The sequence below is a fragment of the Musca autumnalis genome, unplaced genomic scaffold, assembly GCF_047663935.1.
Source record: "Musca autumnalis isolate F117 unplaced genomic scaffold, ASM4766393v1 scaffold_1, whole genome shotgun sequence".
Classification (NCBI taxonomy): domain Eukaryota; kingdom Metazoa; phylum Arthropoda; class Insecta; order Diptera; family Muscidae; genus Musca; species Musca autumnalis.
This window is the reverse complement of record NW_027411644.1, coordinates 317225225-317244381: the sequence shown is the minus strand read 5'-3', so window position 1 is coordinate 317244381 and position 19157 is coordinate 317225225. Positions and strand designations below refer to the sequence as shown.

Here is a 19157-nt window from a genome sequence, read left to right as displayed (position 1 = left end):
AAGATGTATTTATTAAAATTGTAAAAAAAAACCGCTGTTGTGGATGACCGCCTTAGCCAGAACATCACAAATGCTAACACATCAGGTCTGACGTTGTACTTGATAATTTTTACGAAATGTTTCTAAAACATATTTTTTGGCAACCTTTGCATTATATAACTGTCAAAATTCGAAACATTTGTAATAATTATTACTAATTATCGAGTACACGGACAAGCATATTATCTGAATATTTTAGCTGTAAAAATATATAATTTCGTTCCACATGGTGTTAGAACTCAGCGATATATGTATATCGGTCTGCATTCATTGTTATTAGAAAAGTGTTCTATGCAACCAATATTATAATAAACAACAACAATATTTAGTTGGTCCCTCCCTGCAAGGATTAAACATTTAACATTTTTCATAATTTTACCCTCCTAACCTTCTTTGCAAAGAACACTTTAATTTATACGTCACAACATTTACAAGAATTGTAGAACAAAACACACACACACACAAAATACGAAAAGGGAACGAACTACAAAACAAAAGCCGAAATCCCAAAACATTTTTCCTTGGCGCTTGGCACCACAAAGTAGATAACAAATTTATCCTCAACTGTAATAAAAACGGATGATAAGGGATGAGGGTATACCCATTGTGATAACCACATTGTTTTGCACAGCTTCTTATGACCTTCAAAAAGGACTTTTTCGGGAAATGATTGAGCAATTTTGTTGTTGTACTTGCCGTTTATCCAGAAATGCCGGAGCGGAAGTTGTTTAAAGTTGCGAATGGGAAAATAAAGAAAACTAAAAGTTGTATGCGAATAGTCAACGTTAGAAGAAATGTTGAAACAAAAATGATTTTTCTATTTAGAAATATTTAAAATTTAAAGCTCCAAACTTTCGACATATGTACAATGCCAAGTATGCATACAAATTTCATGTTTTCTGTGGATTTATTTAAATTTTAAAACTCCAAGGCAAATTTATATAAGGTATATGCATGAATTACAAGAACTAACAAATTTACAAAAACAAAATTGTTGTTATTGAAAATAATTTTCAAAAAAATATTGAATGGTAGGGTCGTTCCAAAAATTTTCTCAGGTAAAACATAAATACATTTTGAAAATCCTCTAAAATAGAACAAATTTGAATCAAAATGTAAATATAAAGCATTCATAACTGTCGTAAGTCATTTTTATTACACGTTTAGGATGAAAAGCTGTATTTTATGGTACCAAATTTGGAAGCTTCAAATTTCATTAGAAGTCCCTATTACATTTTGAAAACTAAGTTTACAAAAAAAAGTAAGAATACATCTAGTTGTCACTTCTACCTTAAATAAATATGCCTTGTAAAACTCTATAAGTCCATATTTATATTAGGCAATTTTCCTTGCGACAATTGTCAAATTGATGGAGACAGAGGTGGGGCATATGGTAACCCTTTGCCTCTCAACACCCTCCTCAGCAACAAACTAACAATTACCACAAGGAAAATTTCCTAATGTAAATATGGACTAAATATTTTCGACGTAACAAGGCACATTTAGTCCCAATTTACATTGGGCGAGTTTATTTGCGGCAATTGTCATTTTGTAGGAGAGAGAGGTGAGGCATATGGTAACCCTTTGCCTCTCAGCACCCTCTCTCACCTACAAACTGACAATTGCCGCAAGTAAACTCGCCCAATGTAAATTAGGACTTATAGAAGATAGAAGTGACAATCACCTGTATTTTTAATTTTTTTTTTTGTAAATTTGGTTTTCAAAATGTAATAGGTTTTTTGTACTACAAGGTGGCGCAAAAGCAATCCTCCTATAAGAAAATGCTATAGTTTTTGCGATTGGCCTCTAATGTCAGTTCTATTTTGACATTTGTGTAGTAAACACATGCGAACTACACGTTGATAAACAATGTTAGTCCAGAACGCGGAATATTGGTATCTATTTATTTGACCAAAAACACTGGTCAACACGACTTTTGTTTAAACCGAAGTTGTTGTTGTTTCTAATTGAAATCGGCGAGCTATTTTCAAGTCCGGTAACGGTTTTTCTCCATCAGCTCTTGTTCTTGAGATATAGCTCAAAATCGGTTTTTACGAGTTTTACCCAGAATTTCGTTATTTTCGAATACAAACAGATATTTTTTGCGGGTTTTTCGGCACTAATATATTAAGAAGATGTTATACGCTCGATACAAATTTTTTTGAAATAATAATTTTGGCGAATATATATCAAAAAATATAGAAAACATACGATGAATCTTGTAAAAATTACATATTTTGAGTACTTTAAGTTGTAATTACGTCATCGGGTGAAGTCATAGGAGCTTCATATGGCATTCCGGATATGCTCAGGGTGTCTACTATATAGTCCTGTATTCAAATATATAATATAAATTTCATAGCGCACACGATTCGCCCATAACCTACAAATCGTCATGTATGGGGTCGGGTCCTATTCTTATTGGCGATGATCGTGAAATATTTAGGGGGTGAAGTGGACCAAAAACATAATATTTATCCAATTTTCTAGCGGCTCTGTAGGTCTCAATAATAGTCCGATCAACGCGTAATTTTAAATAAGGTAAGAGTATATCACAAAGGAGAAGCTTGCAATTTGAGATGGCGATCGGATAATATTTAGAGGGTTAAATGGACCAAAACTTTTGTGTAAAAATTGTGAAAATTGTTAATATACAGCTTATATCTTAATTCCTGGAAGTGACATTCCGGACAAGTGAGATATACTTGAAAGTGGAACGCTTGACCTTTCAATTGATGCCAATTATGTTGGTGTGCATGATCAGATAACAGAGTTACAGTCTAATATATTCAGTTATTTGTTTGTAGTGTAATAATAAACTCGAATTCTAGCGCAATTATACATCAATAGTCACGAAATGTTGCACCGGGTAAGAGTATAGGTCCAAAAAGATGCCTACAATTTTGAATGATGATCTGACATTCTTTAGCGGGTGAATGGACCATTTCTTTTTATGAAAAATATAAAAGTGTTATTTTGGTCGATATTTTAATTCCTTGAGGAAATATCAAGCTTTTCGTAGAAAATTAACTTTTGTTGAAACTGAGGTATGGGGTATTGTAACTCGCGATCAGTTTTACTATACCATAACTTTTGACCGCATTTCACCGAGGGGTTTCTTAAAATAATAATTTGAGCGGAAGCTGTGGTCGTACTAATGTAAAAAATCGGAAAAAATCGTTGAATTAAACGAGTTTCATTATGTTATTTTCCAATTAGTGGTTTTACAACACAATGTAGAGCTTAATGCTCAAAGGAGAAGTTAAAGAGTACACTTCAGAGTTGAAGTTTCTAATGTATGATTTTTGAATATATCCACTGTATCTACCTCAAAAGGATGCTGATATTTTGAAACTTAAAAAATTGGGTTTTTGGAATTTTTGCTCTAATCGGGACTCGCAGCTGGATTTCCCCAAAGGCTTATTATTTGATTGTAGTACTCACGATTTCGCATTTTTTAATGTATAACATGAGGGTGTAGTCCTCACAGGATCACAGTAATCTGCGCCCAAACACGAAATTTTTGTGCGTAAATTTTTCTCAAAAACCAATTTTTTTGGTTTAAAATTTACAAACGTCATTCGATTTCCGTGGAAACCCGCGTAAATTTAGTTTTTTAACGTTCTGAATCTAACAGGCTACGACGCGTAAAAATCCACCCACTAGATCGGCGGATATGATACCCCTCAAATTTCGAAAAAAAAATTTGTAAAAAATTATTTTGAAAAGATCGCATATTAAAACGCGTTTTGGATGTGTCAGTTCTACTTAAATAAATAGATCGATACGCGTGTTTAAACTGTGCGAAAACAGATATTTAAAAACCAGAGTTATAATAGATTTTTTTTCTAAAAATTGAGTGCGATGCTACATCCACGGTTCTTAATGGATCGCATTGAAACGACATAGAATGATGTATTTTTTAATGGTGATTATTGAAATCGGATGCGCATAAAATGTAAATGAACTTCGCGGAAATTATGACCATTTTACAGTATTTTGCACCCTAATATGCAGCAGATGCTACATCGTGGCCGCCAAATAGAATTTGACAAACTGTACATCAAATAAGAGGGATTGATTCACTGTGTTGGTAAATCGGATGCGCATCATGTAATTTGCATGATTACGCGGTTTATATGCGTCTCAAATGTTATAATGTTCAATATAACATTATTTTAACGTTATGCCAAAATTGTAATTCCTTGTGATTTAATATAAGGTTCTAATAATATTATCCAATAGGAAAACTATAAACGAAAATTTTGTTACAACGGAATATCATCATTATTGCGTGAAATTTTGACGAAAATACCGAAGAACTCAAACATTTTTTTCTCCAACTTTTCCTATAAAACCATAAAAAAATAAAATTAGAATAATATGATTTTAATTTGTTTGTAATATTTTCTTCATATTTTTGCAAATAACATGAATACTATAGCTCCAACCTTCACAACTTAGGTTCCATTTTATTCCTCAAAATATCTGGATGCTGTTATATTTTTTTTATATATTTTTCGTAACTATGAGCGCTATTGTTTCAAAAATATGTTTGTCAATACGTGAAATTATTTAACAAATTTGATTTTTCGCGAATCCATTGAACTATATTAAGCCGCGATTTTTTTAAAATTTTTCTAATTATCATAATTAAAACGGTCATATCTTTTGCGCGCAACGATCAAAGTTAGTAACGAAAACAGATTTGGAATGCAGATTTTTTTTCTTAATCTATGTATCAAAAATCATTGATGTAGTATCGAATGGAAAAGACTATTTTAGAAATTTTTCCTGATATATATTTCGCAAAGTAGCCTACATATGGAAAAAAAACTTCTGACCTTTCCTCTGATGTTAATTGCAATAAAGTGTTTGCTAGATAACGGGCCTACTGCCTAATATATAATGGATTCTGTGTAGAGAACCACATTTTTATCCCATGCTACATATTGTCTCTCCAAAAGTTTATGTAACAACACGAAATATTCGTTTAGACTCCTTTTTTGGTATGCCAAAATTCATATCTCGACGAGATAAAGCGATTTAGCGATGTGTGTCCGTTCATTAAAATTTGTAAACAAGCTTAAGACCGCAATTATGGACCGATTTTAACGAACTTTTTAAGGAGGTTGGGTTCGGGTCAGAATAGAAATGATTGGTTTTTGGTGATGGTCGTGAAATGTGCAATGGATGAAATGGACCAAAAACAAAATTTAAACCAATTTTATAGGTCAAAATAATAACCCGCAAAATTTTAAACAAAATATGAGTTTATGATGAAGAAGAAGCGTACAAACCAACATGAAGATCAGATAATACTTAGCGGGTTAAATGGACTGAAACTTTTGTGTGAAATTGGTAAAAATTTCAGTAACGTAGCGGTTAAACAACGGAAGTAGTAGTACTACATAAGTGGGTTTCATTACACTTTATTTTGTGTGAATTAAATTTTCCTTTCCTGCTACAAAAATGTCTTTGTCATGCCAGAAAACTTTTTGGTTTTGGTCATAAGTATTATACATTATATCTCTGATATTTGATAATTAAATGTTCACAATCATTGAAAAGAAGTTCCGTGGAGAGCGATTGTCCAGGCATAGTGGTATAGGTTATCCCATGGTCGGCTCCATCCGACTATAGACTTTTCTTATTTGTTTTTTTTTTACAAATTTTGCAATAGGTGTGGTATTCGAACACATACACCATACATACGTACATAGCCAATTGGTATAGAGGAAAATAGCTTTCAAATGTAAATGTTCGTTACAAAATGTAAGGTATCAGATTTTTACGCAAAAGCTTGTCCACTGGCTCCGCCAAATATTATTCGATTATCATCCAAATATGTAGGCTGCTGCCTTGCAATGTACCCCAACCATGGATGATATTTAAAGCTACATCTGAATTACATTAGCTGTAGTATTAGTTCAAAATTTAAATTTTCCGGTGGACTTACATACTCACATTTGTACATTTTGTGGACTTTCGACCTTTCCGACATGGGTAAGACATATAGGAAAAGACGTCATAAGCTAATTTTCTTTATATCATACGTGTTTTCACTTGTACTTTCATTCTGTAACAATAACGCGGTTTTCATAAAAAGTAGACTTACGATCTTTTCAGTCCTTACTTGAATTTAAACGAAAATTGCACTACATATATTATTATTGGGAAGTATGGGCTTTCGTGAGAATAAAACAATTGTTTTGTAATCAGGGCTGTGGTGTCGGGGTCATTACAAACAAGCCGACATCGACAACATTAGTTTTTTCTGCATTTATAAAAAAAGTTTATATTATTTCTCTTACATCGTAGATAAATGTTGTTAAGGCGATTTAGGAATCGGCCAGAAAAAATATTATAATTCAAAGTGTCCGACAAAGCAATCGAATTTTATTTGTGACTTTGGTGTTAGTGTCTGTTTTAGACTAGGTAGATTACACTGAGCTACATCAAAATTATGCAGGGTTTTGATGTACCAATGTGGTTTTTATGGAGTCCATGCAAGACGAAAATATCTCTGGTTTTTAGGTTAGTTCATAAATGTAGGGAAAAACAGGATATCTTAGATTTTAAAATTTAAAGTTGTATAACTTTTTTCAGAACGGATTTCTATTAGTATTTTTTTCCTTTAAAGGGGTCGAGTATTACCATTTAGGCAAGCCATATTTTTAATTTTGGTTACCAAATGGCTAAGTTAAAGTGGTTGGAATGTGAAAAAACAAAAACAGTTTTAACAATTAATTGTTACGATAAGTCCATATCTACATTTGGCAATTTTCCTTGCGGCAATTGCCAGTTTGATGAAGAGAAAGGTGAGGAATATAGTAACCCTTTGCCTCTCCACACCTCATTAACAAACTGGCAATTGCCCCAACGAAAATTGCGCATTCTATATGTGGACTAAAGGAAATTAAATAAGCTTACGAAAATGGAGAAAACATTGAAATCGGTTAAAAATATGAGAGTTATGAAATTTGTTGTTTTTAACTTTTTGTTTCTTTATTTAATATTTTATATTATTTGTTAGTGGAACACTAGTGCGTATGATTGTTATTTATTAAAAATATACATATAATAAAAATTATACGCACTGGGATTTCAATTTTAATGTTGTTGCATACAATATTTTCAACAATGGTTTTACATCCTATCATTAAAAAAAAATTTTTACACCTACTACTCTTCTATGTACTCATATGAAATATTTTGTGATGTTATTTGAGGAATGCCACTGATATTGCGTATTAGAGTCCTACTTGTTATACCCTACACCACACTGTCGTAAGGCGAATTATGTCTTTGTGCATTTGTATGTAACATGCAAAAGGAAGCGAGATAGTCCCATATTTCCTTTTAGACATATACATAGAATAACTTTCTGAGACGATTAATGCATATCCGTCTGTCTATCCGTCTGTCAATGTATTTTTGAAATCAATGTACCGGTCGCCTTTAATTTCTGATTCCAATAAAAATCGGGAAAGATATTTTTTTTGCCAAAGGGCGAACGCTGCCTACTTTGGAAACAAATCGGTTCAGATTTGGGTATAGCTTCCGTATATATTTTCTCCCGATTTGAGCTTTTTGGTCCACCAAGCACGCAAATTCTTCCGATTTCGATAAAAATTTAAAAAATTTGACGGAATTCGGTCTGGAAATATGTTTGACAAATTATATTAAAATCGGTTTAGATTTGGATATAGTTCCCATATACAATTTTCACCCAATCTGAGGTATTTGGGTCATCAAACCCGCAAATTTTGTCCGATTTTAATGAAATTTGAAACATACGGAGAAATTTTTTCTAGAAATAAGTCTGCTAAATTATATTGAAATCGGTTCAGATTTGGATATAGCTCCCATATATATTTTCAATCCATTTGAGGTTTTTGCTTTAACGCTGTCCAATTTTTATGAAATTTGAAACATGTTATTTATTTTGGTCTAGAAATATGTTTGCCAAATTATATTGAAATCCGTTCAGATTTCGATATGGCTCCCATATATATTTTCGCCCGATTTTAGGAATTTGCGGAATTCCGTCTAGAAACAAGTTTGCCAAATTATATTAAAATCGGTTTCGATAAGATAATTTTCCTCTAAAAATTAATGAACTTAAATCTTTTTATTTCTCCACAAACAAAATGTTCTTTTTTCCAGAATTGCTTTTTGATCATTTAAAAATAAATTATATTCATCGGACTGACTGGGTTTCATTTTGAAAATCAAAACTATTTTGAATTTCCTCAATCCATAACGATCACATATACACACATTCCCATATTTTGAAAAATTTAAACATACTACTACAAATGTTGACATCAAAATTTGATAGTGTATGGCCTAGACTAATTCAATTTATTAGGTGTACGACTTTCGCTTGAATCAACTGTAGATTTTGAGGTTGGCGCACCACATATCTTAATTCGGTTGAAAATATATATCGGACTTGTATCCAAATCTGAACCTATTTCAATATAATTTGGAAAATTTGTTTCTAGTCCGAATTCGGTATCATTTTTTAAAATTCATTAAAATTGGACATATATTGTCAACATATACCCATGTTTTGATATTGGCCGCATATAACGGTACCTCTCGACTTTCGGTGTTTGGACAATTTTAGGTACATTTTTAACCAAACTACCTTTATTTTGGCATTTTAGATTCCTATCCATCAAAAATGTTATATATGTATATGTCCAAGTTTTGATGTAGCTCCCATATAACGACGACGACCAATTTTAAGTATTTTGAGCAGTTTAGCTAAATTTTTTAAACGATCCGTTATTTGACATTTGAGATTCTTAGTGGTCACAAATCTGCTCCAGCAAACATTGTCTATATCACGAACAATTTCTAAAACTGTCTTTTGCATTTCAAAAAAATTAAAAAATAAATTTGATACCACAGCGATGATTTTTGGCTTAATATAATAAGCTGCTATATCATATTGGTGTTTATAAAATTGTTAACCTTTGCGATGGTGGAAAAATACTCATAAAAAATCCCAACGGATTCGCGAAAAATCGAATTTCTTACAAAATTTTAAGTATTTACAAACATATTTTTTAAAAAATATATTTAAAATTTAAAACAGCATCCATATACTGTAAAAAATAAAATGATGCCTAAGTCGTGCAGCTTGGAGCTATAACATCATGTTATTTGCAAAAATACCAACAAAATATGAAGAAAAAAATCATACTATTCTAATTTTAATTATATCCTACACCACTATGTGGAAAGGGTATTATAAGTTTGTTTTGTGAAAGACTCATGTAACACCGGAAAATATTCGTCGGAGACCCCCAATGTGGTATACAAATCTTCATATCTCGCCGAGATAAAGCGATTTTGAGATGTGTGTCCGCCCGTCCGTCTGTCCATTATAAATTGTAATCAAATTCCAGGCCGCAATTATGGACCAATCGTCACGAAATTTTGTATGGAGTTCGGGTTCAGACCAGAATAGATTCCTATTTTTATTGGTGATGATCGTGAAATATTTAGCGTGTGAAATGGACCAAAAACATATTATTTATGCAATTTTGTAGGGGCTGTGTAGGTCGCAATAATTGTCCGATCAACGCGAACTTTAAACAAGGTAAGGGTATATGACGAAGAAGAAGCTTGCAATTTGAGATGATGATCAGATAATATTTTGAGGGTTAAATGAAACACAACTTTTGTGTGAAAATTGTGAAAATTTTTAATATACATATTATATTTTTGTTCTTGGAAGACATATTCCGGGAAAGTAAGCTATATTTTGAAAATAAACTGATCTTTCTATTGATGCCAATTGTGTTGGTGTACATGATAAGATAACAGAGTTACGGCCTTATATATCCAATTATTTGTTTTTAGTGCAATAAATGTCGCAATTATAACTCAATAGTCACGAAATTTTGCACGAGGTACGACTTTAGGTCGAAGAAGATGCCTACAATGTTGGAAGATGATTTGATATTATTTAAATGCATAACTTCTTTTGTATGAAAAATATAAACATTTTATATTTGGTCCATATTTTAATTTCTGGAGGACATATACCGCCAAAGTAACCTACATATGAAAAAAAAACGACTGACCTTTCCACTGATACAAATTGAAATAATGAGTTTGATAGATAACGGGGCTACTGCCTAATATAAAGTGGATTTTCTGTAGAGAACCACATTTTCTTCCCAGGGTTTCGGAGTCGGAGTCGAGCAATTTTGCTGGAGTCGGAGTCTGAGTCGAAAAAAATAACATGACTCCGACTCCGGGCAAAATTTTTCCACGTTATAAAAATATAACATTAAATTTCGAACAAGAACATTTTTTTTTTGAAATCATTCTTTATTTTAAAATAAAGGCTCTTATACCTTTATATATATACTAAGTTAAAGGACAATTCACAGGATATTTACTATCCTCTGAAGTGTAGTCTATTCATCCCTATTGATTATTAACATTTTTGCAAACAAAAATAAAGTTCTATTAGAATCGAATTAAGATTGGATCTTTAACGTCTTTCGCCAGAAGTGATACTGGTCTTCTCACAAAGGTCTGTTGGTATTCTTACCTTGTTTTTTTATGAGAAGTCATCCTTGTCTTCTATTCTAAGACATTGTGGTCTCTATGGGAAATCTTACTGAATACCCTGTGACACCAAATTGAAGTATAAATCGGGGGGGGGGGGGGGGGGAGGAAATTTCCTTTTGGGAATGAAAGCCCCAATTGAGAAACCCAAAGGATCCCATAGCTGAAATTTTTGAGTTATGACATAATGAATTTTTTGATTGACCCCCATCAGTCATTGAGAAAGTAGCTTTATATCTCTGTTTGGAGATATTGTTTCATCATTTTTAGATGATATGTTTTCAGTTAAATACAAAGAGGAACCTTTCTGTCAAATATGCTGTCCTTCAAGCTCAGTTGCTTCCATATCCTTTTTGTTCTTGAACTCAAAATTAAATCAAAATGAAATTTTCTACAACAATGTTCCACCGAAATTATATATAGGTTTCCCATATCCAAGAAATCGATATTGTCACGTTTTCATTTTCCTTTATCAGTTTCACCCTTTACCTATACTTTATGTATTTCGGCAAATTTCGCATAATCTATTAACTATATATGAAATTCGGATGGTTACGCTTCTGAATTAGGGCATCATAAATTCGTTGTTGGTCAACGAGAGATTCATTCCGCCATATCTCAGAAGTCTGACAAATGGCGATTATTTTTTCTAGGATTCATTATATAATCAATGAGGGCTTTAGATGTAGACATTCAAATTAACGGATCTGTCCGCCAGGAACAGATATAGGTGATGTGTATCCGAGAGATTCATCCCGCCATATCTCAGAAGTCTGACAAACGGCGATTCTTTTTTCTAGGACTCATTATATAATCAATGAGGGCTTTAGATGTAGACATTCAAATAAACGGATCTGTCCGCCAGGAACAGATATAGTTCATGTGTATCCGAGTTTTCTACACAATCAATAGAATATACGAAATTCAATTAAATACATAATCATAGAGTTTTCATGAGAAAGGATCGGGTAAAAGTGATAAAGTACAATGAAAGCATGACATATATAAAAGTCTTGTCCCAGTGGGCCGATCCTACATAACATTTTCCTAGCAACATTTTTGTAGAATAATTTCATGCACGAAATCGCATCGTGTGCTAATTTTTCAGTTCCAGAAAAAAATCTATCTGCCTAGGTGCTAGGTGGTGTACACAATATATCTAAAATATTTCAATAAAATTATCCACTCCATACCAAAGTTCAGAATGTGAGCGCTGAATTTTAGTTCAAGGGGTGATCCCTACTTATAAGTTTCAGAAAAAAGTAGAAAGTATAAGTAGCAGAGAATATGTGGTCAAATTTTGAAGTCGATCGGAACAATCTTGCCTTAGTATGAGCGTTGGATGGGAACAATTAATTTTATTTTATATGCATCATATAGTCCTTATGATTTGTATTACCCTTTAATTTTAATATATTTTGAAAGCTTAAAGATTTTCTCACGCAGAAGAATTCCGACCAGAATATACTCGTGCAAAAAAGGAAAACCGACAAAAACTTTCTAACTTTGCTATTCTTTAATGTAAGATTCGGCAGAAACAATATTGATATGTTGGAATATATTCGAACGAATGCTCTTTCTAATGAATATGTAAGGAAAAACTAACACATTAGCCCAAATAGGCCAAAATATAAACAAAAGTTAAAATTTTGTGCACATTTTATTCATTTTTAGTGGTATAGAAATTCACTCTCGGAGTCGGAGTCGGAGTCGTGAAAAAACACGTCTGGAGTCGGAGTCGAGCCAAAAATACCTCGACTCCGAAACCCTGTTTCTTCCCATGCTATAATTGTCTCTATCATGACAGAGAAATTTATGCATTATTGCGAATTACGTGGAGTCCAGGCGTATTAATTGTCCAATTGGATTTTTATACCCTCAGCCTTTAGGCTATGAAGGGCAAAATGTGCCTCATCGAAATAATGGTTTTAGACCCCAAGTATGTTTGGACGAAATGTGTTTCAGACAATTTGGAGTCGATTGAGCAATGTCCGTCCGTCTGTCTGTCTGGCTGGCTGGAGCGCACGATAACTCTCGAAGGGATGAACCGATTCGGTTCAAATTTTGGCTTTCGTAATATTTTGTCCAAACTTAGTTTAAGTTCGAAGATGAGCTATATCGGTCCACTCCTTCCGGTACCTCCCCCACAAAAGTTCGAAAATGTTCGGAAAAATTGTGCGTACGATATCTCTTGAAGAGAGTGGCCGAATTGGTCCATACTTTACACATCCTAATATATCTACCAGATATAGATCAGGTTCAAATATGGACTATATTTGTCCACTCCATCCGGTACCTCCCACTCAAAATTTCGGATACATGTTCACTTTAAGACCTGCTTTCGAATCACTTTGATTTTTGTTGAAGCAACTTGCATTGCTGCCTCAATTGCGATGGTAAAAGTTGTTTCAGGGGCAAGTTCATACTTCTTGAGCAAACATCCCTGAAGTTCTAAAAAACCCCTATGGTACCATACTATGTAGTGGCTGGAGATCCATTCTTTTTAGTATCTCCTCCGCAAAACTCTTGATATTAAATCCTAATAAACATTTTTGTCAGTTCAAACGCCCAAAATTTTTAAAACTCCCTAAATACATGCTAGGGCTATAACCAAAAAATACCACCACATAGACGTGTAGAGCATGGAAAACCATTATGAAATACGGTGTCAATTTTTCTCTATCGCGAAAAAAGTTTCCGCACCAAATGCATTGAAGTTCAGTAATGCATTTTTTAATTTTAGCTGTTATGACAACATATTTGCTTTTAATTAAAATTTTTATTTTTTTGTAATCTAATTTAAAATCATTATCAAAGCGTTCTGGACCAATTTGATCTCAAATCGCGCCATTTCGGAGCATATTAAGAATTTTTGACACTATTGGAATTTTTGGTTTTTCTTTATAAACTCGTGAATTTTATGTCTATATTTTTTGTACCTATCGGACAAGAGAATTTGGGGTCATTTGCAACGAATTCGCGAAAGTTACAGGATGTTTTTGTTGACCTTGCCTGTGAGAATTGTATTTGTTTTCTACAAAAATACAACACCACTACCATGTGGGGAATTTTGTCCTAATAATGAAAACGCGTTTCTAAGATCGATTCGATGAAAAAAGTTTCAGCACCGACCGCAATTACTAAAACCCTTTTGGTATTTTTTCTACTTATAATTTTAAATTTGCTTTGTTTCAATAAATATTTATAGACAAAAATACATTTCTCACAGGCAAAGTCATTAAAAACGGTCTGTAACTTTCGCGAATTTGTTGCAAATGACACCATATTCTCTTGTCCGATAGGTACAAAAAATATAAACATAAAATTCACGAGTTTATAAAGAAAAACCAAAAATTGCAATAGTGTCAAAAATTCCTAATATGCTCCGAAATAGCGCGATTTGAGATCAAATTGGTCCAGAACGCTTCGATAATGATTTTAAATTAGATTACAAAAAAATAAAAATTTTAATGAAAAGCAAACATGTTGTTATAACAGATAAAATTCAAAAATGCATTACTGAACTTCAATGCATTTGGTGCGGAAACTTTTTTCGCGATAGAGAAAAAATTACACCTTATTTCATAATAAGTTTTCATGCTCTACACGGCTATGTGGTGGTATTTTCGATATCTGCAAAAAAGTGCAAAAAGTTATATCCCTAATACATGCGTTTTTTGGAAAAAAATTGTTTCAATATATACAGGCTGAGGGTATATCTCTGTCGGCAAAGGCGACTGATACTTTTTTACTTGTTTGTATATATATCGCACCTGTTTAACAGAAGGGTAGTAACTAAAAAATGTTAACTTTTTATTAAGAAAATGAATTACCCTAGCCACTGTAAAAATCTGTCATTTCTTTGTATATTCTTTCGTCAAAAATACCGGCATTTCACTTTTCATACTACTACTTATGTACCAACAATTTTTGTCTCTACTGGAAAATAGAAAAGTTTGAGTTGCTATCTTTTTGTTGAACTGGTACGATATATTGCAGCATGGGGTGGCTTCGCTTTTTTGCAATATTAATTTTGGTAAAGGTGAAGGCACCACTGACCTTTTGGGATTTATACATACAACAATTTACCGCCAAGTCCGAACGGCGTGCCCTAAGTCACCACTTGTAGAGACGTTTATCATGACTGAAATACTCAGGAAATGTCATCAACATTACTAAAAGGTATTTTGCCACCGTTGATCGATTTCCCGGCCAGGTAACTTCAAACGGTGGGAAAATACCCCTCAGTAATGTTGGCGACATTTTCTGAGTATTTCAGCCGTGTAAAACGTCTCTAGAAGTGGTGGCTTAAAGCACTCCGTTCGGACTCGGCGATAAACTGTAGGTCCCCATATCAGGAAATATGAATCGGGGTGTACTCAATAATATGAGAGAAGTCTCCTTTGTCCCTTATGGGATTTTGTGGAACAATTATTATATTATTATTTAAGCTTGATGTGATAATGCGGCAGAATCCACAAAGTTATTTTTTACAATAAGTTTATTTGTTCCATAAATGAATTTTGATTTGCTGAAAGCTAATTTCCAGGGGTAATGGTGTAGGGTATCACATGGTCGGCCCCGTCCGACTGTAGTCTTTGTTTACTTGTTATTGTTGTTATAGGAAAAAACGTTTGAGTTCTTTGTGAAATTCCATTTGGCGACCACGATGTAACATCAGTTGCATGTTAGGATGCAAAAACCAGTAAAATGCCCATAATTTCCACGAAGTACATTTGCATTTTATGCGCATCTGATTTCAATGATCACCATTAAAAAATACATCATTCTATTCCATTTCAGTGCGATCCATCGAGAACCGTGGATGTAGCATCGCACTCAGTTTTTAGAAAAATTCGAATCTCCGGATTCGCAAACGTTTTTAAATATCTGTTTTCGCACATTTTAAACAGGCATTTCGCTCTATTTATCTGAGTAGTCAGTGCAAAAATGTTGTTTGTCTTTATTTTTGTTCTAACATACCGATTGAGAATTAAAGAGAAAAACCTCTGGTTTTTTTGAGGTAGACTGTAATCATTTTATACTTATTGATCGATATAATCGTCCCTGAACTTGACTTAAGTTTGCAAGAAGATTGAACCTTTTCAACTAGATCTAACTTTCCTATAGCTTTTCCTTAGTTGTTTTTTTCAAATGACTGAAGGCAGATTCTGACTCTAAGTATTTTATTTTAAATCATCACGTCCGAGTGTTGTAGCGTTGTATTTTCTTGTCCCTTCCTTGGGTGGACTACAAATTAAAGTGTTAAACCTCCAAAATGTATGGCTCTAGAGTGATTACTATTTCCACGAAGAACCACTGACCTTCTGAATATAGCAACTAAAGCTATTCATTCAATTCATTTCTTATCATACCTTATTTGCCACTGTAGAAAAATAATAATAATACAAATTATATTTTTCTATTATTATATACGGGACACACAATCGAACACAATTAATTAATTACATTCATAGCATTATTCACATTTCAGTGGCGCTGACGTTGTCGGCGTCGTCGTCATCATCATCGTCTATATTTTGTTTATTGCGGTGCAGTGAACTTGGTCGGTCTGTTAGAAAAAATAGAAATACCTTATCTCCCCTCGCTTAAGTTTTATACATTGGAGGAAGCTTGTTTTTCCTCCTTTACGGTGTGTGCTCTTGGCCTAACATGCTTGATGAATTTTCATATAAATACTCGTATGTACATGTGTGTGTGTATGATTGGTCTACTGTTTGTTTGTAAGAACACTTGACTTGTTTGTTTTGTTGAATATTTATTAATAATTTATTGCTTTTATGTTCTTGATGTTGTTTTTGGAATTATTTATTTATTGCTTACTTTGCAAATACATGTTCACATGTTGTGTTGCAGCCAATGTTGTTGCTGTTGTTGCGGTAGCTGACGTTGTTCTTTTATGCTGTTGTTTTTGGTTTTCCTTTTTTGTTTTGAATATTTACATGATTTTGTTTTTGATTTACCTCTGTGATTTCTTTGGCAAATTTAGTGTTTAACTATTTTTTTTACTTTAACCAAAGTATTTTTTTTTTGTATTTTTTAACTTTCTTATGCTAGAATGTACCCGTTTTAACCGAAACTTGTGTTAAATTATTTATTATTATTTTTATTTGTTTTTAGTTAGATTAGTTTGCTTGAGATTTTTGTTGTGTTTACTGGTTGCCTGGTAAGTGGTGATGATGGGATTATTGTGAAGCCGGGGTTTTTTGAGGATTGTTTTGATGTTTTCTTTTTCTGGTGTTTTTGACACGAAATATTTTGTTTTTCTTTTAGTTTATCTTGTTGTTTATTTCAACATTTGTATGCAAATTTATAATTAATTTTTGGAAATGGTGCAATGTTCAAGAGAAAACACTGAGACCAATTACATATGTATTTATTTTTATTTTCCTCTATTCCATCACTTCAATGAAGTGCCTTGAGAGGGCCACTGTTTGCACTTTAACAAAGATCTGGGTAAAATGGCCAATAAAGTGTCTGCTGAAACATTTAACTTTAAAGACAAAAAATACACATTAACAGGCAAACACTAAAACAAAAATTTGTATACAGCTTTTTGAAAACACTAGAAATTACACCAAATTTTTATTTGGTTTTATTTTAAATTTTTTATATTTTCACATAAAACCTACATAATATAGACACAACGTTAATTATCGAAACTTTATTTATTTATTTATTATTTGCATTTGTAAAAGAAACAAAAACAATTTTGAACTTAATGAAGAAAAATACGCCACACACACAAACACTAAAATCTATAAATGATTTTTCTTTTCTTTAATTTATTTTGTTTCGCCTATCGAAAAATTATCATCGGTTATAATGGTATTTTATTATCAACTAAAATCAAAGTGTGGCCACAATATTTATTCTTTTTCTTTTTGTGTTTTTGTAAGAGATACGCGTACGCGTCAACATACGTTCCTTTCGGTTTGAAATTCATAACTTGACTGAAACTCGAAAAATCTTTTATCGAAAGTCCTCCTCTGTTTTGGTAAATAAAAGTCATAGCAAGAAAAACAACAACAAAAGCAGCAACGATAACCACAACACACATGAACCACATGGAGCCCAAATATTGAACGCAACGACAAAGGCAAGCATCTCCAATTTATCCCCACCATGTTGCGTATACTTTATGAGGAAAATCACTAACAACATGTATGAGGACCAAACAACAACATACCATCCACAAATACATTTACGCTCTCACAGTATTTAACGCTCATTCATTTGTTCCACTTTTATTCTCTGTATATTATAAACACACACAGTTATTTTGTTAACAAGCAACAGTGTTTTTCGAAGAGAGAGAGAGAGAGCTTATTTTACTCTTTTTTGTTTTTTCACAATGTAAGTAAGTGAGAGCATCTGTATAAAAATGTATGTTAGTAGTGTCAAGGAATTTTTGAAGGGAAATTTTTATTTCTTTTGTTTCTATTCTTTTGCCATTCAAGTTTTATTTAGAATGAGAGAAGGTATCAAAGTGAGGTTAGCAATTTTTAAGAGATAATGGGAAAAAAGCTTTTGACTTCGGCCATATAGTAGCAATGTTTTGTATCTGGCAATGCTGCACATACACATCTCTTTATATTTATATGTATATTGGTATATTCGAATTTTAAATCTAAATGATTGATCATTACGGCGAAGTCAGGAGAGATAAAAATGAATTTTATAGTGGTCACCACCAGGGTTTAGGAGTCGAGGTATTGTTGAGTCGCATCCGACTCCAGACCAATTTTTTTTGACGACCCCGACTCCGGTTCGACTCCGAGTGTGAATGCCTGTACTGCTAAAAACTAATAAAATGTTAATTTGGTTTACATATGCGGCTACGAGAGTTTTTAGGTGCTTCGGTTGAATTCGGATTTAAATGAATTCATCAGTCACACTTATTCTTGAGCTTGAGTCGTCATAAAATTGGGGAAGGGTTCTTTGTTACAATACAAAGAACTAGGAGAACTAATGAGTCCAAGTGGCGTTGGACGAAACTAATCTTCTCTGCCATTCCCAAAAGTAATCAATTTTAACTACATCCCACTTTAAACTTGTTGTTTTTAAATTTGAAAACAACAAATATGAGATTAAGCTCGACTTACATACAAGTAGTAAGTAAACACACATCTCAACAAAACTGCCAAAGTGAATCTAAATATGTGCACAAATTTTAACTTTTTCGTAGAAAATTACATCCTTTCGAATATAATACTTAACATCAGAAGGTAAATATGAAGTTAAATCCATATCTATATTTTTTCTACTGAATCTTACATTGGAAAACAGCAACAAAATACAAGCACGAGAATATTCTGGGAGGAACTTTTCTTCGTGAGAAAATATCTCATGTGCCAGATATTGAAAATATAACTTGAAATATTTTTAACTTTTTGGAGAGAGGGGAGGTGAAGGAGATCCTTTTCTTCCTTCTTACCCATATGCTCAAAACATTCTCATGAAAATGTTCAAAGTCTGGCACAAAATTATGTGAAAACAAG

The 19157-nt window shown here is 32.8% G+C and overlaps 1 protein-coding gene across 4 annotated transcripts in view; it reads right to left on the bottom strand.

The window, feature by feature from the left end:
• Positions 1 to 17613, bottom strand: part of Octalpha2R (alpha2-adrenergic-like octopamine receptor) — a 462839-nt gene extending 445226 nt beyond the window's left edge. Inside the window, exons 1-2 of one of the 4 annotated variants that reach the window (XM_073962358.1) lie at positions 17289 to 17613; positions 16480 to 16709 (exon numbers count right to left, since the gene is read on the bottom strand). The gene's annotated coding sequence lies outside the window, so the exon portion shown is untranslated. Of the gene's footprint in view, positions 1 to 16479 lie in introns of all 4 variants that reach the window. The other 3 variants (XM_073962355.1, XM_073962357.1, XM_073962356.1) reach the window with 3 other exon arrangements.
• Between the last annotated feature and the right edge of the window lie 1544 nt (positions 17614 to 19157).